Genomic DNA, 24,103 nt, shown 5'->3' on the forward strand with positions numbered 1-24,103 from the left:
AGAGAGAGAGAGAGAGAGAGAGAGAGAGAGAGAGAGAGAGAGAGAGAGAGAGAGAGAAAGAGAGAGAGAGAGAGATACTGCTCCCTCCTGGATTACTTCTTATTTATCTAATCCTCCTCAATCTGCTTTTGTAGCAGATCATCCACATCACATCCACAAACTGTGGGAGTTCCAGAAAGTTCAGTTATGAGCCCTCTTCTCTTTTTTATACTCTTCTTATTCTGAAGCCATTAGCTCCCATGGTTTTAACTATTATTTCTATGTAGATGTTTCTCAATTCTACATATCAAATAGTCCCATATTATCGTTTGCTTAATGGATATTTCAAACTGTATGCTCTGAAAACACCTTAGACATTTCTTTTCTTTTCTTCTATTTTTTAAACCCTTACTTAATATCAGTTCTAAGGCAGAAGAGCAGTGAGGGCTAGGCATTTGGGTAGAGAAAATATACAAAGAGACACAGGATCCTAAGACAATGGAATAGCCAGTGCCCAGACCAGAAGTTCACTTGAAAGACCCTATTCCTTCTGCACACTGGCACCATCTCATTCAGATGCCAAGTGTAGGTCTTTGACATTACAAAATTTGAACCCCAATTCAATGTAAGGTTTCAGAAATCAATCATGTGAAATATTAGAAATATATCCATAAGTCTGGTCCATGAGCACTTTGCTCATTAGAGTCAGCTATTGAATACATCTTTAATACTTTCATGATTCGTTATAACTGAAACCTTACACTTTCTTGAATTCCCTGTTTAATATCTGTTTTCCCTGTCAAGCTTACCTCATATTTACTAATTTGTATTGATATATTATGTTGGTATTTATTCCCTTTAATTTATGCTGTAAATATATTTTGTTTCTCATTAGACATTAAGCTCCTTTGGGTATAGAGATTGTTTCATTCTTTGCATTCATATCATTTTCACAAGCCAAATACCATATCTGACACATTTATTGTTTTTAGGTCATTTTTTAGTTGTGTCCAACTCTCCAAATCCAATTTGGGGTTTTCTTGGCTGAGATACTGGAGTAGTTTGCCATTCCCTTTTCCAGCTCATTTTACAGATGAGGAAACTGAGGCAAAGAGGACTAAGTGACTTGCTCAGGATCACATAGATAATAAGTATTTGAGGCCAGATTTAAACTCAGGAAGATGAATCTTTCTGATGCCAGGTCCTTTACTCTATACACTGTGCCACCTAGCTATCCTGCTTGGCACAAGTAGGCACTTAATGAACATTTGCTGATTTATTGATTCTATATTAGTAGGTCCCTCTATCAGTAAAATAACAGTTCCAGAGAAAAAAAATTCAGGAGAATAAGAGTTCCAGAGTTGGAGGTTGCTACTAGCAATTTGTTAAGTCTAGCAAGAAAAACAATGAATGATAGTCTCCCTTCTAGCAAGTAGGCAGAGTAAGGGTGCATTTTGCAGTAATTTATATTGAGTGTGTAACATTGTATATCTGCAATGGTCAAGTGATTGTTATTTGTGCTCGCAGTACAGCCTAGTTTCCCTGCCAGAAGATAATGTAAAGGAACTTAAGGAGCATTTCAATTCTCATATTAATGGGGGAAATTAAGCACTAGGGGAAAGTGATAAAGAGCATTAGTGTGCAAACAAAGAAGAAAAAAGAGTCTGAAGAGGCAGAGAGGAATCCTGACCTGTGTCAGAAGGGTGGAGAGTAGAAGAAAATGAAAGATGAGAAAGAGAAACAAGTTCCTAGAATACATCAAAGCTAAGAGTCATATCAGTGAGTAGGTAATTGGATGAAAGCAATTAATTTTGTAACAAGTAATAATTATGTTAATTCATGACTGCTATCTTGTAAAAGAGGGCAGCTGGGTGCACAATGGTTAGACATTGGGCTTGAAATCAGACTCATCTTCACATCCAGCCTCAGACCTAACTAGCTATGTGACTCTAGGCAAAGTCACAGCCCTGTTTGCCTCAGTTCCTCACCTATTGAGCTGGAGAATGAAATGGCAACCCGCTTCAATCTCTCTGTCAAGAAAATTCAAAATGGGGTCACAAAGAGTGGGGTACAACTGAAATGACTTAAAACATTTTGTACGAAATTATTCCATAAACATCAGAGGAAGAAATGAATAATTGTGGATGTTTCTTCCCTGCTGAGCCTGACCAATAGTGCTACTGTTTTTAGTGTTACTATCTGTTAACTGTTTTTTTTTTCCTTTACTTTGGGGAGTAACCTTATAACTTTAGCCTTGCTTTGAATATGCAAATATCCTTCCAGTGGTGAACTGGTAAACATTTAGTGACTGACTTCTAAAAAAGAAATAAAAAGAATGTCTGGCACTTTTAAGTTTAATCTGCATTATTAACATTTTTCCCATCATTTTCTTAAGTCTAGACAGTAGACAAAACAATAAGACACACTCTGCTTTGTGGTATTTGCCAATTCCCAAGGTGTAAATTCTCATTCTGAAAATGTTACAAATTGGCTTTCCCATGCCAGTTCACGCTGGCTCCAGCACATCCTTGCACCCTTCTGCCATTCCTCCTTTGTCACATTTTACTATCTTCAACTTCCTGTCACAAATCAATAGGAGTGATTCTTTACATTACTTTTGCTGTATATTTTTCACACTGAAGTCATCCTTCTGTGCTGATGTCATTGCTTTTAAAGGAACATTTTATTCTCCTTAAATACCTATAGAGTGGTTTCCTCTATTCCTTGTCCTATTCCTCTAAGAGGGAGATCAATCTTTATCTTGAGCATAAATCAATCATTTGATCTTGACAAAAATGCAAATATTACACATACTTTTCAGGTCACTTAAAAATTCTTCCTCATATCCATACTTGCTGGTAGTGAGATACCTTAGTCCCGGAGAACTACCCTGACAGATTAGTTGTAGGGATCTTTTGCTCTGGAGTTTTCTTTTACTTCATTAACAATTTCCAACCACAGTAGCACATTGCTAACCGTACCCAATTCTGTTTCTTTCTCTTACAAACTTTGGTCTTACTTTCTTTTTTCAAGTTCTTCTCCCTCTCCTTTAACTCGAATACTGTTCTTGCTTCTGTTTCTTCTCCTTTATCTCCTCTGAAAGCCCTACTCAAGTTCTCTTACTCCTCTCCAAATCCTAGGAGTCATTATATGTAGTACCTTCTCTCTTCTGTTCTATTGATTTAATTGTTCATCTATATCAATATTTTTTCCTGTATGAGAGAACTGTGACTTATGTCTTATGACTCTTACAACTACCACCACCAATAAATGTGATGTGCCTATCTTTATTGATAGATGAACAGCAGACATATTCAACATGGGAATGCAATTTAAAATAAAGAATCTTAGACATTTTTTTAAAAAATGCAAGTAGTAGGTTGTATCATTAAGAAAAGATCTAGTCTTGTTATTTTATCAAATTAATCACATTCAACATAGCATAAGTACTGCTCCAAGTTACAAGTTAAATGTAGTTGGTAGAAAAAGACTAACCCCCCAAATTCAGATGTTTTCTAGAACTGTTTAAAATCGTTCCTGTTGGCTTCTAGGAATGAATGAAATATTCATTAAATGTGTACAATATGCAATGTAGTGTGCTAAGTACTGGGGATACATAAAGAAAATTTGACAATCTCCACTGTCAAGGAGCTCACATTCTACAACACATATTGAAAGTTTTAGCTGCCAAGTCATTTGGAGAGGTTCCATGGTCCTCAAGTTACAGCATTATACCTTTTCTTTAATGTCCTTTCCATAAATAAAAACACCATTTTCTGATGTTAAACTATTTGACAATGCCAAGGATTTTTGGTGGCAAAAACTTGTCTTTCTAGGTCTTTAATTGATGAGAACTATTGATGACTACAATGGCTGTAGCACAATTAAATGGAAGTCTATATCTCCACAGAGACTACTGCTTCTCAAGGACACAACTGCAGACTGCCTAGAAAGAAATTCTCTTGTATTCTGAGTCCTGGTCATCTCTATCAAAGTCTTATTTCAGGTAGTTTTTTCAGGAGTAGTTAGTTATGTGAAACATTACTACTAAAGACAAAGAAAGGGCTAAATAGAAATAAGAAAAAAATAAAGGAAATGATTTATCCTCCTTCAACAGTTTTGAACTGTTTGCTTTCTTATCTTAGATCAAGCAGATATATCATTAAAAGGATCTGCCAGAAATCAATTCAATAAATATTTATTTGCCAAAGGCTTTCTACGTAATTACCATATTACCCAGAAACCTCTAGCTTCTTATAAGAACTCCTATCAAGAACTCTACATTTTTTAGCAATTTCTTTCAAACAGCTTCATTTTCACTAACTGAAAACATTAACATAATCTCAAGCAGCTTTGTAGTACTTCATACTAAGGAGGAAAGCTTTATTAAAGGACTTACTAATGTTGCTCTTTTTGAGATTTAGGTTATTTCCATTTTTATGCTTTTAATATTTTACAGACACCTGGTGTTTTTAGCTCTAATTTTTTTTTTCAAATAACTGAGGCCTGTTTTTTTTTATTACTTTCTACTTGGAACTCAAAAAACTAAAACATGAGGAAAAGAATGGAAAATTTTCTATCTTCTTTGTAACATTTTCCCTAATTTTCTTTCTTAATATGGCATTTCTCAATGTTCACTAGAGGGAACAAGTCTAGGTGTCTCTAGCCTCTTAAGAAGGTAACCAAGAATCCTGCTTTACTGTGGGACATAGATGAAATGATGAAGTAACATGTGAATTTAGAAGGATTGAGATTGTCAAAAGATGATTAAAAGGAAGTAAGTTATAAACACTTCTTGAATGTTTTAAATGGAAAGAGGATTAGATTTGGATTTTGAAGCCCTGAGGTAAAATCCTGTCCTAGATATTTACTTGCTGGATAATGATGGACAAGTCACTTGACATTTTACAACCTCAATTAATTTATCTGTAAAATGGAAATATAATACTTGTAGTATATTCCTCATAGAACTGTTGTGAGACTCAATTAAAACATTATATATACTTTCCAAAAAATAAAACTGGATCTCAACAATTGGAAAACCATTAATTGTTAATGGGTAGGACGAGCTAACATAATAAAAATGAACATTCTACCCAAATTAATTTACCTATTTAGCGCCATACCTATCAAACTACCAAAAAAATTTTTTACTGAATTAGGAAAATCTATAACAAAGTTCATTTGGAATAACAAAAGATCAAGAATATCGAGGGAAATAATGAAAAAAATGTGAAGGAAGGGGGCCTAGCAGTACTAGATGTTAAATTGTACTATAAAGCAGCGGTCATCAAAATGGTATGGTTCTGGCTAAGAGACAGAAGAGAGGATCAGTGGAATAGACTTGGGGTAAGTGACATCAGCAAGACAATGTATGATAAACCCAAAGAGCCCAACTTTTGGGACATGAATCCACTATTTGACAAAAACTACTGGGAAATTTGGAAAACAATATGGGAGAGAATAGGTTTAGATCAACATCTCACACCCTATACCAAGATAAAATCAGAATGGGTGAATGACCTGAATATAAAGAGGGAAACTATAAATAAGTTAAGTGAACACAAAATAGTATACCTGTCAGATATCTGGGAAAGGAAAGATTTTAAAACCAAACAAGAGTTAGAGAAAATTACAAAATGTAAATTAAATGGTTTTGATTATATTAAGCTAAAAAGCTTTTGTACAAACAAAAACAATGTAGTCAAAATCATAAGGGAAACAACAAATTGGGAAAAAATCTTTATAACAAAAAACTCTGACAGGGGTCTAATTACTCAAATATACAAGGAGTTAAATCAATTGTATGAAAAATCAAGCCATTCCCCAATTGAAAAATGGGCAAGAGACATGAATAGGCAATTCTTAGGTAAAGAAATATAAAATATCAATAAGCACATGAGAAAGTGTTCTAAATCTCTAATAATTAGAGAAATTCAAATCAAAACAACTCTGAGGTATCACCTCACACCTAGCAGATTGGCTAAAATGAAAGAAGGGGAGAGTAATGAATGCTGGAGGGGATGTGGCAAAATTGGGACATTAATGCATTGCTGGTGGAGTTGTGAACTGATCCAACCATTCTGGCTGGCAATTTGGAACTATGCTCAAAGGGCTATAAAAGAATGCCTTCCCTTTGATCCAGCCATACCATTGTTGGGTTTGTACCCCAAAGAGATCATAAATAAACAGACTTGTATGAAAATATTTATAGCTGTGCTTTTTGTAGTGGCAAAGAACTGGAAAAGGAGGGTATGTCCTTCAATTGGGGAATGGCTGAAGAAACTGTGGTATATGCGGGTGATGGAATACTATTGTGCTAAAAGGAATAATAAACTGGAGGAATTCCATGCGAACTGGAAAGACCTCCAGGAACAGATGCAGAGTGAAAGGGGCAGAGCCAGAAGAAAATTGTATACAGAGTCTGATATACTGTGGTAAAATCGAATATAATGGACTTCTGTACCAGCAACAATGCAATGACACAAGACAGCTCTGAGGGATTTATGGTAAAAAACGCTACCCACACTCAGAGGAAGATCTGCAGGAGAGGAAACATAGAAGATAAACAACTGCTTGAATGCATGGGTTGAGGGGGACATGATTGGGGATGTAGACTCGAAACTACCACACCAATGCAACTAACAACAATATGGAAATAGGCCGTGAACAAGGACACATGTTACAACCAGTGGAAATGTGCGTCGGCCATGGGTGGGGGGAGAGCAGAGGGGTGAAGGGGAAAGTAGGGGCATAAAGTATGTAAACAGGTTTAAAATGAATATTAATAAATGTTTAAAAAAACTTAAAAATCATTATATATAAATCCCTTTGCAAACCTAAAAAAGGAACTGTGCTGATATCAGCTTTTTTTTTTTCTTTTTCTAGTAGAAGATAATGTCCTTGGGAACAGGAGTGGTTTTTCATGTGGAGTTTGTGTCATCAGTGCTTATAAAATGTTTTTATATGTTAGGAATTTAATAAATGCTTTTTGAATATAATTGAATTAAATTGGATTTGAACTAAATTGAACCTTGCTATTCTGGATTTCAATTTTTCATCTGTAAAATAAAGATATTTGAGTAAATAATATATATCTAAGATCATTTTAACTCTAAATATGTGATTCAGTGATTTGCCAAAGGAGAGATGTTAGGTTCTTTTGCCATATTGCTAATAATTAGGAAACCTCTAATACTCTATAACCATATTGCTCATAATTTGGAAATTTTCTCTTGGGCTCAGGAAACCTCAGAAATGAAAATGAAGATTAACATGAGGACTTGTGAGTGGATCAATGTGTAATTATGCTCTTGGTATATAGGCCTCTTGGGGAAGATTTCATTTAAGGTCTCCCAAGATACCGTACTTTACTTCTCATCGATGGATGACTGCTGATTGGTAAAATTAGAAAATGGAAAACACAAGGGAGTGAGGAGAAGAAATCTACCACATAAGCAGCAATTCTAAAGAATTCCACCCTTTTAGCCCATGTGGCAGAAGCCCAGGGGCAAAAGGATAGAACAGATTGTTTCTTTCTCCTTTGCTGATAATGAGACCAACTGAGCATAGGCTATTAGAGATGGTTAATTTGTTCCTAAGACATCACCATGATTTTCAATGCACATTCAGGGCAGATATCACAGTGGCTATAATCTTCTAAACTACCCTGACTCTTTCTCTGTTGGTGTCATCATCCAGGATAATTCTGGTCCATCTTCTCAAATAAATCCTCTATGGTACATATATAAAAATATGATGAGGCCTTTCTTCTACTTCCCTTTACATTGTATAGCTACCAGTGGAGCTATATAGACATTATCACTCAATATTACCACAACACTTTTTCCAATCACACATCTTTGCTTTATGCCATTATTTCCTATAGTCTTGGTCTTACCATAAGTACATCAAAATAAAAAATAAATAAACTGCCAAATAAATAAATAAATGAATAAATGAAGTTCATCTTAATAGTTCATATACTTAAGCTACAAAAGTTTAAAACTGTGCTAAGATTTTTGAGACACACTATATATAAGCAATTCAACCTTAAGTTCCACAAGGACAGGGACCATTGTAGGAATTAAAATTAAAGAGTCTCTTTCATGCCATATCCTGTCAAGCACAGAAACATAGAAACTGATCAATGGAAGGAATCTCAAAATCCATCTACATTTCAAGCCAAGATCCCTTTAACACACAATCATTTAGTGATCCTCTTGTCTTCATTTGAAGATTTGAAATAAGAAGGAAACTGTTACCATCTCAGGGAGCCCATTCTACTTCAGGATAACACAATTCATAGGAAATCTTTCTTTACATGGAATTTAATTAACTCAACTAGTCAAAAACATCTCTACATTGTACCTGGTTTTGCTTTGTAGAGCTAATTGGAAAAAGTTGGCTCACTTTTTCTACCTTACATCTCTTCAAAATTACTTGAAGATAGCTATATGGTCCCTCAATATTTCCAGTCCTTTCACTCTTCTTGTTACCTTTTCTTGTGCGTTCCCCAACTTAATGGACAAATATAGTTGCCTTCTTTGATCTTTACTTTATTATGTTTTACATGCTCTGGAGCGATTGTCCCAAACCCTACTCACACTGTCCTGCCAGATCCCTAAAGGGTTGCTACAATATCCTTTCCAGATTCAGGGGTTAAACCTAAAAGATTAGAGAGATTTGTCCTTCTGATACTAGAGCTCATAAGCCCCCTCCCATGTATTTCATGACATAATTAGCAGTTGACCTCAATTTGCTATTCAAAATAGGTATTCTTTATTAATGGTGGTGTCATAAGAACAGTTGGAACAAACTATTACCTCAAATAGTGTGAAATATCTTGCCAAAAAATTCAGAGTCTGAAGGAAAATGGATTCAAGCTTAGAACATGTGCAGCAAAGAGCAGGTAACAGCCTTTAGGAAAGTATTTGATGGAGTGATCAAGATGTTCCCTTTAGATATGGTGTAGTTTTGCTTCAGGGCACTTTTTAGAGCTTTGATTCTAGACTGACTAAAGAGATTTGACTGCCTGATCCCAGCTGCATTATATACACCTTTCAGTTTTCCTAAAGATGCTATGAGGATGCTGATGAGAAGATGGGAAATACAAAAGTCCTTTGAACAGATATTTTAGGTCTCACAAGGTCCTTTTATGGTCAAGGAAGACCTACACCAAAGCTGAAGTAAATATATCTTCCTTCCCTTCTTACCCTAAGCTATTCCTTCTCTGGATCAGGTTCCAAATTTTTCAGCACTGAGACAGTAGACTAGATCAACTGATAAAGACCTGGGATGTGTCATCAAAAAGGGCTACAGGTCCAAGGAGGCTCCATAGTATATGTTCTAGCAAGTGTTAACCAGGTTTCTCCAATTATACTCATTACAATAAAATAACTCAAATAGCCCATTGCACTCTTTATCCTCATTGCCTCCAGGTGCTAGAAGAAAATATTGTTAGGCATTCAAAGCCCTTTGTAACCTAGCCACTTCCTAATTTTCAAATATTCTTACACCTTACTCCCCATTGCATACTTTTCAGTCCCTTGACACTGAATACCTGAATGATCCATGAGCAAGACAGATTCTCCATCTCTTAGCTCCTGGTATTTGCTATGGCTAACCTTTGTAATTGCAGTGTTCACCTCCTTTCACTCCAGTTGCTGAATTCCCGGCTTCCTCTAAGTTTCAACTAAAATTCCACCTCCTGTAGGAAACCTTTCCCAACATCTCTTAATTCCAAGGCCTTCCCTCTGTTTTTTTAATTTATCCTATATATAGCTTGCTTTGTATATATTTGTTTGTATACTGTCTCCTCTATTACACTATAAGCTCCTTGAGTGGAGGGGCTGTCTTTTGCCTTTTTCATATCCCAAGAGATTAGTATAGTGCCTGGCATATAACAGGTGTTTAATAGACATTTATTAAATTGATGAATGAAAAGGTAAAGCACTTTGTGAAAAGGCTAAGATAGATATTTCATATTTTCATTATTTCACACCTGAACTGCGCAAACAACTGGACTTTACAAGGTCCACATCCACTTGCTAACCAGGGCACCACTTATATGTTGGTTCTATGTTCATTTTTATTGTTGTTTTAGCTGTAAGATCCCCAAAGGAGTGATACTCTTCTCCTCTGAGAAGTGTTCCTGTTGTAGTAGTTATCTCCCAATGGGTAGCCAGCCCCAGACTTGGGGCAACACTCCAGACTACTGAATAGGTTTGAAACTGGTATTTCTCAGGAGCATTATTTGATTACCTAGGCCCATAGAAGGAAACACAAAGACAGTCAGTTTTTCAAGCTCTCCTAAAGGAGCACATATTCTATTTTCCATGAAAACTTGGTCTCTAATTCATCAGGGTGGGATGTAAAGGGGCAATTCACCTTTCCCATTTGCAAGATTTCTAAGACAAAAAAATATGCTGATTGATTCCCAATAAGAAGGGCTCAAAAGTAAGCAGAGATGTTTCTCCTTGTCCTTTTTATAGACTACAGAGAGGAAAGTTTCCTCTGGAAGAATTTGTTTCAAAACAAATGCAACCAAAATTAGAAGGGAAGCACCAAATTGGGGAAAAATCTTTATAACAAAAAAACTCTGACAAATGTCTAATTACTCAAATTTATAAGGAGCAATCAATTGTACAAAAAATCAAGCCATTTCCCAATTGATAAATGGGCAAGAGACATGAATAGGCAATTTTCAGATAAAGAAATCAAAATAATCAATAAACATATGAAAAAAAGATCTAAATCTCTAATAATTAGAGAAATGCAAATCAAAACAACTCTGAGATACAACTTTACAACTAGAAGATTGGCTAACATGACAGCAAAGGAAAGTAATAAACATTGGACAGGATGTGGCAAAATTGGGACATTAATGCATTGCTGGTGAAGTTGTGAATTGATCCAACCATTCTGGATGGCAATTTGGAACTATGCTCAAAAGGCTTTAAAAGACTGTTTACCCTTTGATCCAGCCATACCACTGCTGGGTTTTTACCCCAAAGAGATCATAGGAAAAAAAAACTTGTACAAAAATAATTATAGCCACACTCTTTGTGGTGGCAAAAAATTGGCAAACGAGGGGATGCCCTTCGATTGGGGAATGGCTGAACAAACTGTGGTATCTGTTAGTGATGGAATACTAGTGTGCTCAAAGGAATAATGAACTGGAGGAATTCCATGTGAACTGGAATGACCTCCGGGAATTGATGCAGAGTAAAAGGAGCAGAACCAGGAGAACCTTATACACAGAGACTGATACATTGTGGTACAATCGAATGTAATGGACTTCTCTACTAGCAGCAATACAATGACCCAGGACAATTCTGAGGGACTTATGAGAAAGAACACTATCTACATTTAGAGGAAGAACTCTGGGAGTAGAAACACAGAAGATAAACAACTGCACTAGCACATGGATTGATGGGGATATCTAAATCTAAATGATTACCTTGTGCAATTATCAATAATATGGAAATAGGTCTTGATCAATGATACATGTAAAACCCAGTGGAATTTCACATTGGCTACAGTGGGACAGGGGTGGGGAGGAAAAGGACATGAATCATGTAACATGGAAAATATTCTAAATTAATTAATTATTTGTTTTTCAATTAGGAAAAAAGGAATTTGTTTCTTGGGACACTCAGAGGTCATTATATGGTCAGTAGATCATAGCTGTCAGTGACCATGAAAATCATCTAATTCAAACCACCTCATTTTCTAGATGAGAAATTTAAAGTTTAGAAACATCAAATGATTTATCAATTGATCCAAGGTTGTCTGTCTTAAATCCAACATTATAGAACACACCATAATCTCTTACATCATCACTTCAGTAATGGGGACTGTTCAGGAATTTCTGGGAAAGTCTAGAAGAATGCATGTTCTTCTACAAGGGGCCAAATGAGTAAATTGAATAGTATGGAAGCTACCCCATCCTAGTAAATCAAAAGTTCCCCTCATCATCCTGTAACATATATGCATTATAATTTTAAACTCATTTAGGGCACAGATTTCTTTGGTTTTGTGTTTATTTCCCCAGAGCCTAATGTGGTGTCTTGTGCAGAGTTGGTGTTCCAAAAATGATAACAGAATTGAATTCAGTTAAATTGGGTGGAAATTTGAGGCAGGTTGTATGATATAACACTTGTTTTGTCTTTTTCAGTCATGTCCAACTCTTCATGACCCAATTTGGGGTTTTCTTGATAGATATTCTTAACTGGTTTGCTATTTCCTTCTCCAGCTCATTTTATAGATGTTGAATCTGAGATAAATAGGGTTAAGTGACTTGCCCAGGGTCACACCACTAGTAACTGTCTAAGGCTAGTTTTGAACTCAAGAAGATGAGTCTTCCTGATTCCAGGACTCACACTTTATTCACTGTGTCACCTAGCTGCTTGTGGTATATCATAAAGAGCGTCAAACTGAGTCAGGAAATTTGGGTTCTCGCCCATTGTCTGCCTCTGGGTGAGGAAAGCTATGAACTAGGACTAGCTCCACCTTGGGATATCTAGTTTTCTCATATGTAAAATAAGGAGTTCAGACTAAATGACTTCTAAGTCCCCTTCTAAGGAGCATCATTTTTTAAAATGATTCTGTTCACATGAACAATCAGATAATACTACCTGGAAAAGTATTATAGTGTAATATGACATTATACTATACTTTAGGTATGGTACTGAATTATAGATACAAGTTTTAAAAATTCAGGAGAAGGCAAGATCATTGTGAGCTGGACCCTTTATAATCAATCAATCCATCCTTATATATTTATTTAATAGATCCTTTTTGCCTCACACTGCCTTTCATTCACAGAAAAAAATATGTAAAATAGAATATGTGATACAATAAAGGACCTAAGAAGAATGATAAAGTCACTGAAAAGTCATTGAATCTAATTCCATAATGTAGCAGTACCTTCCATTCCCCCTCTCATCATTTAAGAAAATGGTAATAAACAGGCAGCTAGATCAATCCAGTAGACAGAATGGACCTGGAATCAGGAAGGCCTGAGTTCAAATACAGCCTCAGACAGTTATTAGCTGTATGATTCTTGACAAGTTATTTAGTTTGTTTGCCTCAGTTTCTTCATCCATAAAAATGGGGATAATAATAACACCTACCTCCCAGAGTTGTTGAGAAGACCACATTTTACCACTTTACATCATTATAAAGTGCTTACTTAGCATAATGCATGGCAAGTAGAAAGCACTATATGAATAGTGATTTTTATTATTGCTATTGTTATTATTATTGCTCTCCAAACTCTGTACTCCATGTCTCTCAGCTTTCTCTACCATAACACAGCCATTTCTTCACCCCTGAAGCTCACCTCACCCCTAGACTTCTCACACTGGGAGTAATCTCCAGTCCTAGGCTTACTCCTCTGACTGAATGGTCCCTCTTAGAATCCCCATTTTAAGAACAGTGGCAAGATTATCAACACCATAAATCCTCTCCAGGCTACATTAATAATCTTCTAGATTTTATCTATACTTTTCTTTTACTATTATTCCACTCACCACCACCCCCAAATGCCCATCATTCCCTCATTCATGCCATCCTCTGAGGTCTTTTCAGATTTCTTTGCCCTTGAAGGCAGAGACCACCTTTCTGCTTCTATTTGTATTCCCAGAGATTAGCACTGTTCCTGGTTTATAGTAATATCTTGATAAATGATTCTTGATTTGACATGCATGCTTGGGTTATGTATTCATGAATTTATGCATAAAGGAATGAATGAAAAAATTAATTAAAGTATTTATTATGCATTTACTATTTATCAAACACTGGTTTGACTGTGGATAGTATTTCTTTTTTAAAGACAATAGCTTACCTTCTCTTAGTAAGAAAAAAATTAAACTTGAGAAGAGGTCACTAAACTGTTATCTTTTGCTTTGGAAGTTTATAGTGGTGGTAAGGGAATCTATAGAAAAAAAAAGATTGACACATCTTTCACAATAAGAATGGCAATGATTTGGTTATAATTTCAGAACTAGAGATGCGGGGGAGGGAGGGCAAAGGGTATGTATTTGGAGCAAGGCACCAGGCAAAAAGATGGCCAAATAGTAAAGTAGTAAAATGAAGCACACATAATAAGAATGTACTTGAGTTGTTGATCAATGAAGGCATCAAATTATCAGATTTGTAGCTCCTAGCTTAAAGTGTCTCTGGTGATTATGGTAAGGCAGTTGGGGAAAAATCAGTCATGGCCAGAGGAAATTAAACCTGGAGAGTCTTCCATGCCTGTAATTCTTTTCTCTATTTTTCTCTTTTTTTTCTTTTGCCTTCTTTTTTCTATCTTCTTTTTTCATTTAGAGATCCAACTTAGGATCTAATTCCATAATGTAGCACTACTACCTTAGGATCTTCCTTTACTTCCTTCTCCATTCCCTCTCTAATCATTTGTGTCCCCTAATCCTACCCTCCCAAAGGCTAATTGTTAGTGATCTCTCCCTCTGTAAATTATTTTTATTTATTTATATGTGCACATTTTACATCCTCTCACTAGAAAGTAAACTTCTTAATAATAGCAATTGCTTTGGGTCCTTTATATTTCTAGTTCTTAGTACAGTTCCTTGCACACTGTAAAAACTTAAATTATCTCTTGAAATAGATTGTAAATGGCTGAAAATTGGTGGAATGGGAGGTAGAAAAGTCTGAGGGGGGCACGAAGAGAGGAGCAATGGCATCAGAGAGACTAAGCTCTTTTTAGAATTTTGTCCTCATATTGTATAGAGATGGAAGACTTTGAAAAATAAAGGATCATGGAGATTTATCCTCATTTTGCCTATTAAACTATGGAAACATCCAAATTTTGAAACTAGGGAATTCATGAGGAGTCAAGAAGCTGAGAAGAAGAGGGTACCATTATTACTTTTATTGCTTTCTCTTTGACTAACAAAGAGCAGTGGGCAAAGATAAGATTCATCTGTTCATTGAGAGTGCTTATATTTTAGATATAATTGACTCTGGAGATTTATATAGAATCTTTGAGGCAGCTGGTTATTCATCTGGGAACCTCTTTTGTTTTTTCTGCTTTTTAAATCAGCTTTTCTTCTCTAATGTGTGACTTACATGCTTACAAGTTGGGAGTCTATGTGTGTTACAACAGGGGAACAAGGAGATTCTCCTTGGTTCCTTGGGTGGAAACACATAAGCCAAGAAACATGAGACAATTTCCTAGTGTGCCTGATCCTTTCATGTAATGAGAACTTCTGCCAACAGATTCTTAATAAGTAGTTATTTGATAGGATTAAGCTACATTCTGTTCTTTAGCATATATTCCAGGCAACCAATGCATAGCATTTTAATAATTTTTTTAAAAATTTTAATCCCTGTCTTTGATTTGTATATACTTTTCACTTCCAATTATCCCCTCTTTCCATTTGTAACAAAAGTTAGCAGTGGGGGAAAAATAGTTTTCCCAAACCAACTAGCACCCTGACCAGATAAGACAGAGTAAGCAACATTTCACATCCAGAATTTTTTTTTTTTGCAAAGAAGAAGGTTTCATTAAAGAGACTTTCATCTACTCCTGATAGAAAGGCAAAAGTTATATTCTGTCTTCTAGTTATTGCAATTCCTTCCTTATCCTCACCAAGACCATCCCAGTCTTCTCCAGGACTCACAATACTGATAGCTAAAGTGCCAATAGTGTATTGGAGTTGAGGACTTATTTGAAGATCAGGGGCCCCTTCACTCCATTTACCTCCTTCTCTATGGATCTTAACTCACTCCCTCACTCCTCTTACTCCAGCATTCACAAATGGAGATACGTCACATGTTTTAGTTTTTGGTTTTAGTTCAGTAGCATTCTAAATGGCAATTTCTAAAAGTCGTGTCTCCCTTAGTTCTTAATATAGCCCAGGAATCCTTTCTTTTCCCTAATCAGTAGCATGTTCACATTGTCCTGTCAGTAAACCATAAGCTAACAAGGAAGTCCTTTCTTCCCTCATCACTCCCTCTTTCCAAAAAGATGCTATAGCTAGAAATTTTATGCTCATCTACCCAAGGGCTTTTCTTTCATGTTGTGCATGGTAGTATCCAAAGGGCTGAATCCTTGATTCTTTCATCATGAATCCTTTGAGAATGTCTGATATAGTTCATGTATGTTATTTTCAGTTAATCATAGCCTTCTCAGGAAATACCTAAAGCTATAATTGCCAACTAATAACTTTGAGCAAATCTAGCACATATGATCAGATTTCCCATTCCTGATCCCTTGATGTTGTTCAACTCTCTCTTGATTCTCATTCATTTATTCATTCATCTGTTCATTCACTATCATCTATGTAATCTTAAGAGTTAATCATCAAATGGGCTGAAGACTTCCAGGCAACTGAGTTTCTCTGTCTGGGAAGTAATAAGCAATGGTCTCTGGAGAAGGTGTTAATTTTGGAATTGTAAAATGAATCATTATTTATTATTTTTAATGAAAGAGGCATCATCAATTAGTAGAAAAGGGGCTGAATATCTAGGTCCAAGTTTTATTTCTGACACATCATACTGGTTGTTTGACCAAGGACAAGGCATTTAGTCCCTCAATGTCCACAACAACTCTGTAAGTAAAAGTTTCAAAGTAGCATTGATCTGCACTGGTCTAAGAAGTTTCTCTCTATTATCTCCCTATTGCCTATCCCCTAACTAATCCCATCATCCTTCTCACAGAAAATATCATATAACTTTGCCGTACCTGGACTACAACTAATGAACACTACTTGTTTGTCTTCTCAAAAGATTATTGTTGAAAATTTTCGCTTTTATTAAATAAGATTTACTTTAAAATTTTTTATGTTATATTATTAACAGTTCTATGTTGGTTCTCTTTCTCCTTCCTCTTCTCTATCCATTGAGAAGGAAGAAAAACAAAACACATTTGTGTATAATAACACAAAACAAATTCCTGCATTAGTCAAAGAAAGAAGGAAGGAAGGAAAGAGGAAAGGAAGGAAGGAGAGGAAGGGAGGAGAGGGAGATGGAGAAGTGTTTCAAACTGTACTGAATCCATCAGGAAGGTAATAACATGTTTCATCATGAGTCCTTTGGAATTCTGCCTGGTCACTGTGTTCTCAACAGACTTTCTTTAATGTCTCCTATGTCTGCTACAATGATTCTTCTGGCTCAACAATGAGTAGTTGTTCCTTAAATTTACCAACAGTGTAAGCTGAGGAATATCATTTAAGTTGCACTTGACAAAACTTTCTGTCCCAAATAGGGAACACAGTGCCTGAAATTCTACCCCTGAACATCCAGTCTTTTGAAATAAGCAACCCTTCCTCACTGGACCCTCTCTCACATTACAAATAGCCTGGGAAAATAAAACATTGAGTTATTAAGACCTCAGTTTGAATTAGTTTTTGATCAACCAGGGGATGAGAAAAGAAATAATTAACACTTTAAGTCATTAATATCTTGGTGTGAATTAGTTTTTAGTCTCTAGATAGTGAAACAATAATAACATCAAAAGCAGAAGAGATGACATTTATATTATATGATGACAAGAGGCAGCCTAGCATATAATAATAATAATAATAATAATAATAATAATATCCATTGACATTTAAATAACCATTTAGGGAGCTGCCAAGAGTTTCCATTCATTACCACATTGGATCCTCACAATTACTCTATAAGTTTAGTCTGATAGTCCTTATTTCCACTGTTTTACACAGGAGGAAACCGAAGCTGAAAGAAGAAAAGTATGTAATCCAATGTTACACAAGTGTCCAACACAGGATTTCAGCCCAGGTCTTTTCTAATTCCAAGTTTTATTCTCTTTTCATTTTTTTCATGCTGACTAGTGAAAAACTACCTAGACTTAGCATTAAGAGGAACTAAGATCCTTCTTCTCACACTTAGTACAGGACTATAGACAAGTCAATAAATTGTTGTACGTCTCCACCAATTCTCTAAGATTTATGTATATCATAAACTAAGGTAAATCATAATGAACAAAGTGCTTCTAATTTGTGAAGTGCTCTAAGATTTTGAGATATGACAAATATATGCCTACAAATACTTTCACATGCATTATTGCATTTGATCCTTATAATAACACTGTAAGGTGATGGCGTAAATAAAATTATCTCAGATTTGCCAGTGAGAAAATTAAGCTTCCAAGTGTTTAAGTGACTAGTCCAAGGGTCTACAGTTAGTATAAGGACAGCTAAATAGTACAATGGATAGAGCATGATACGTGGATTCAGGAATAGCTGAGTTCATGTCTGGCCTTGGACACCTACTAGATGTGTAGCCCTAGTCAAGTCATTTATACCTCTGTTTGACTCTGTTTCCTCATTTGTAAAATGGGAGTAATAACAGTACCTATCTTCCAGGGTTGTTGTAAAGATAAAATCAGATAATTTTTGTAAAGCACTTTGCATGGTACCTAGAATATACTAAACACTATATAAATGTTAGCTCTGAATTAGTATCAGTACCAATATTAGTAATAGCAGATCTGGGATCATGATGATCAACTGTGATTCAAAATTTGTCATATTCTATCTTCTAATGTAATTAGAATTCCAGGTACTAAAACTTCCCTCTATTCAAGAAAAGAGAGTCAACTTAAATTCACTTTATTCTTAATTAATATTCTTAATACTGCTATAGCAAGGTTTTAGGTGACATATAGATGCTTAATATTTTTGTTTTGTTTTGGAGAATGATCCGTTTGTTCTCTTTCATGGTAAGATATGTTTTAGCTTGAAAAATAAAAACATCTTTTTTTTTTGCTTTGAATTAAACTCAAAGGCCCAAAAGATAAAATGTCTATTTTGATCAATAGAATTCCCCAAACTCTTCTAAACACACTAATCCCTTTTTTCCTCATTGTGTTCCTTTGCCCTCAATCCATCAGAGCATTAATGTCTTCTCCTGACATATCACATGTACCTGAACAAATGGGAAAGTGAAGCCCTCATTTGATTTTCTCTGAAATATTATATGAAGGATATTTGGGGGAACTCAAATACAAAAAGCCAAAACCCCATTTTTCTATAAGAAATAAAATTGACAATACCAACTCTGATTAAATGACTCTTTACTGCCAGACCACAGGATATTGGGATTGCAGTCAACCTGAACGTAACAATTCATAAGCAACGACAAAGACATAAAACGAATACAGTCAGACTCACTGTTTTCTATGCAACTATGAGAAGCAGACGTTGATCTGGCACCAGGTGTTTTATTACCACCAGTGTACATTTCCTTTTGCATTCTCTGAACTTAGAAGAACAAATGCATGAAAAGTGAGCTTCATAAATTGCATGTTATTTATATACAAACATGATTCCTTTCCCCCCAAAAGAATGATTCCTTCAAAGTCAAAGAATGACTCATTTTCAAAACCAAAAGTAGAATTCAAGGTCCTTGACAAAGATGCCTCAAGTTGCCAAAGCCAAAGAAGGGGATATGAAGGCAAGGGAGGAATCTTTCCATGAGAGTAAACCCTATTTGTTGCCTTGAAGTCTCTCATTATAGAGCCTCATCACCATGGAGCCCCTCATGGGAACCCACTCTCCTCCTCGGCAACTATAGAGATAACATGTCTACTCTCCCAGAGTAACTGACCACCATTTGTAATTTGTATTGCTCCCTGTCCTGACATTGTCCCTTCCCTTCTCAAATTGATTTTGTCCCAAACAAAAGTATTCCTACTTAGAGCTCCCCTCTCACCAGAAGGTTGGCCATCCAGTGAAGAATATCACTCCACAGTACTTTGCAGGCAGGAAATGTCTTCATTTTCATGTCTAATGCTCAACACCTCAGCCTCAGTGTCACCTGGAATGAAATGGGTTCTTAATAAGGCCCTGTTGACTTGAATTATTCAACATGTGTAACTATAGAAATGTCCAAATACTGACTGCTGGAACACAGAGAGAATGCCATCTGTCTCAGTGGATAGAAGATATTCTCCTTCAAGTATTGAAGTAATTATCATACAAGGATGATATGTTTATAGACACATAACTGTTTATAGACACAAAGAGGAATGTCATGTACCAGAGTAATTATGACTTTTTAAATTACTGACATTATCCAAAAATAGAATGACTTTGAAAACAAGTGGATTTCAATTTGAGACTGAAGGACCACCTAACAGTGATATTGTTTCCATATTCTGCATTTTGAATTTATTCACTAGAATTATTTACATACCTTAGAGCTTTGTTCCATATAGATTTAGTGGGTTAGAAATTATTGTGTAATAGACTTTGGGTTTAGATAAGATTCTAATTGGATATTTCATCATTTGGAAATAAAATTATCAGTGGCTGGTGGAGAAAGGTAGTCTTACTTAAAGGTGGTCTTCGTTCAATTTCATAATCTCCATGGTTGGTTTCTCAGTACATCTATGATGGTCCATTGAACTGGGAACCAGGAAAAGAGTAAAATAATTATTGAGAAAAATTTTGACACTTGCATATATAATGCAATGAAATTTACTAAAGGAATGGTTATTCTATGCAGTGCTGGTGAGAATCAAATATTAAGTGGCAGGAAAGGATCTTAAATACCATTCCTGCACATCTTATTTTCAAGTACCAATTGGAGAATGTGAAAGGCTGCTTTCAAGGCATCATAGAATCTGGCTTTCTTGTCCTGAAACATTATGCTTCTCAGGACATGAGTGATAGAAGGAGGTGTAAAAATACAGAGATGAATTGATTTAAAAGGATAGAACCTGACAAGAAGGTCAAGTTTTATATAAATTTGAGGGAGCATTGTTCTATGATTCTAAAGGAATTTTTCCTGACAATCATACCCATAGAATGTGAGAGGTGGTCAATATAGATCAGTTGTATTTGGAGGCAAGAAAAGTAGGGATTTCAGGCAAAAGATAATACTCTATTCCCAAAAGGCTCCACAAGGAATAAGGCAACTGGCCAAAGGATATTGGATTGGGCTATGTATGAAGCGAGTAAGTGGTCATTAGAAAGGTACATAGGCCTGGTATGCTTGTCCATATCTAAGTAAAATAACTGCTTTGCATGTTGTGAACTGTATTGGTGAATGTATTTAAAAGAGACGACAGTTATCTGCAGTAGAGAAGTTTGCTTGTACATATCACGAATGAAAGAGACAGGAATCTTTGGTGGGAAAGCCGGATGATTAACTTCTTTTTCCAGACTAGTTTGTACAACTTAGGTACTATGACAGATAGCTGGAGACTACCAGTGAAAAATGGTCTGTGAACTGCTGGGCGAAATAGCATCTGTGTTAATGGAACTTTTATTGTTTAGATTTGGGATGTGATTTAAAGATTGTATGGTAATCACATTATATTTTATAGACGGAAGAGGTGGGAAGAATGATTGTAATTGCAGGCTTTCTTTAAACTGGAGAAGTCCCTAGAATACTGGTTGCTGGGACAACTCAGAGACACCCATAGAAGATTCCTTGGAGAGACTTTGCAGATTATGAAGCTGCATTAATCGTGTAATTCATTTCATTAAAAAATGAAGTAGTAGTGTCAGAATTTGAATGGTTAAGTAGAACAATGTGAATGTGGCTTTTATATAGGTTCAGCATAAGGATGAGGGAAGGATCCCAAAGAGGAAATCACACACTATATATTTTCATGGTTAAAATTATCATGAGAGACTGGTTTTGTGGTAAGAATATGTAAGTAATAGATCATATAAGTTAGGCCAACATCCAAACTGATAAAATGATATAGATCTCCATGGCTTTCTCAAACCAGGGGAAAACCTGAGAGAGGCCAGAGGACTTAATAAATAGATTTTTAGGAGCTCATCATTCAGTCCTTCCCTTGACCATCTCAAGACATTTCTAATTGGCAATCAGCTAATTAGGAGCTCCATAAAACTTTCAACCCTTCCCCAAGCTGACAAGTGAAGGTTTGCATGTATGTTGGAATAGAATCATTGTGGAACTTTCCTGTTAGCTAGAATCTATGAAAGGACTACCTTCCTAAGAAAAAGAAAATTCAAAAGCAGCAGACTGGATGGTATTTCTGAGCCAGATCCAAGACACAGGAGGCACAGTAATTTCCCCTAATACACATAAGTTAATACAGAATATTAAAAATAATTTTCACATATCCATTCATTCTAATGATGACCCCTATTATCATTGGGCTAGAAAACTGAAAATATTCTAGAGAAATGATTGAAAGAGCCCATGCATTTCTGCTTTTGAAAAATCTCCTTTAACAATGATTTTGACAAATTCATAGGACAATACACATCAATGATTCAGTAAATTAACAAGAATGCATTAAGTACCTACCATATGCCAGACACTGAGCAGAGATAAAAAAGACCCAAAAAAAGCCATTTTCCTCAAGTTTCTTACACTCTACTGGAGACTATATGTACTTCAACACATAGATACAGAATGTATATATGATAAATACAAAGTAATTTTAGGGAGAGAGCATTGGTAGCTTGATTGATCTAATGCGGCTTCACTTTAAAGTCAAATCTTAAGGAAAGTAGAGATTAAGAAACAGAGATGTAGAGGGAATATCTTCTAGGTGTCATGGTCAGTCATGCATGTCTATGTTTATATAAAATAATTTGAGGAGGACAATAACATGAAGAACTTATAGAGCTTCATGCCAACAGAACTGAGTTCATTGCCTTGTATGCAGGGGATATTGGATATTGTTGCTGTCATTCAGTCATTTCATTTGTGTTCAACTCTCCATGAGAGTTTTCTTGGCAGATATTAGATTAATTTGCTAATTCCTTTTCCAGGTCCTTTTACAGATGAAGAAACTGAGGCAAACTGGGTTAAATGACTTGCCCAGAGTTACACAATTAGTAAGTGTCTGAGGTCAAATTTGAACTCAGGTCCTCCTCAGTCCAGTCCTGGAGCTCTATCCACTGAGTAACCTATCTGCCCTCAATATTAGATGGACTCTTATCTACTATGTCCTAATAGGAATATCTTTCAATATATGAGTTGAACAAAATAGCATCTGAGCTCCCTTCCTTCTTAATATTTTGGGACAAGGTAGATTCTGTGGCCAAATAAAGTATACATTAGTGCAGTGATATATTTGAATTCTATTTAATCACAGGATTTCAAGGGGGAGAAGCTATCTAGTTCAAACTGTACCTGAGACAAGAATCTCATCTATGGTATCTTGGCCAAAAAGACATTCACTCTGCTTGAAGAAATTCAGTGAAGGAGAACCTCCACCTCCTGACTTCAACATCAATTACTAAGAAATTATTCCTTTCAAAAAGTCTACATTTATATCTTTCTGATTTCTACTCTTTGCTCCTAGTTCTTTCATTGAAAACAGTTCTTAAGCTAGAGTCCATAAATCTTTAAAAAAACAGTGGTAATCATATTTCAACACAAATTCCTTTTTTTATCCTAGATATTGTATTTCATGCATTTAAAACCATTAAAATGAGAAGGGTTCTACAGACTTCAGCAGACTCCCAAAGAAGTCTATGAAAATGAAAGGAAGGATAGAAACCTCTGCTGTAGGGCTAAAGAGGAAAAGTCTGTGACTTCTTTTGAGTGGAAGGTCTACAGATATTTGAAGAAAGCTATCTTCCATCCCACATCCCACCACCATATTATTCTGTCCTTTCACCATCCTCTACTTCCTCTACTACAGTAGTTGCTTGCTACAAAATATAAGGTAAGAAAGCCCTTTCTTATCTCTATCTAATAGAAGCATTCTAATAGTCTAAAAATTTAGTTAGGTCCAATAATAAAGCATACTGGGAAACAGTTAGTTATATATGAGTTTTCTTGAACATTTACTTCTCCCAGTGTGGGCAAAACTAATGAAGGTAAGGAGTCAAAATTCATGAAAGAATCAAATGGAGTCCTATTTCCTTAGTCTCAAAAAGATGTCACTATGACCTTTGTGAGAAGAGAAAATTAGAAATATACATTTCCTTCTCTATTCTATTCGGTCACTTAGATAAACTGATTTTGCCTCTCTAAGGGCTCAATTTCTTCAAAAGTAAAAAGAAGGATTTGATCTAGAGGGCCTCTGAAGTCCACTCAAGTCTTTAATCTTTAGTGCTATCATTTTGTGTGCTAAACTCTGTAAGGATATTTAGTTGCTTAGAGCATACTTGTCTGGATGTTTTTCCCCTTTGGATTTTAG

The sequence above is a fragment of the Gracilinanus agilis genome, chromosome 3, assembly GCF_016433145.1.
Source record: "Gracilinanus agilis isolate LMUSP501 chromosome 3, AgileGrace, whole genome shotgun sequence".
In the NCBI taxonomy this organism is placed as follows: Eukaryota; Metazoa; Chordata; class Mammalia; order Didelphimorphia; family Didelphidae; genus Gracilinanus; species Gracilinanus agilis.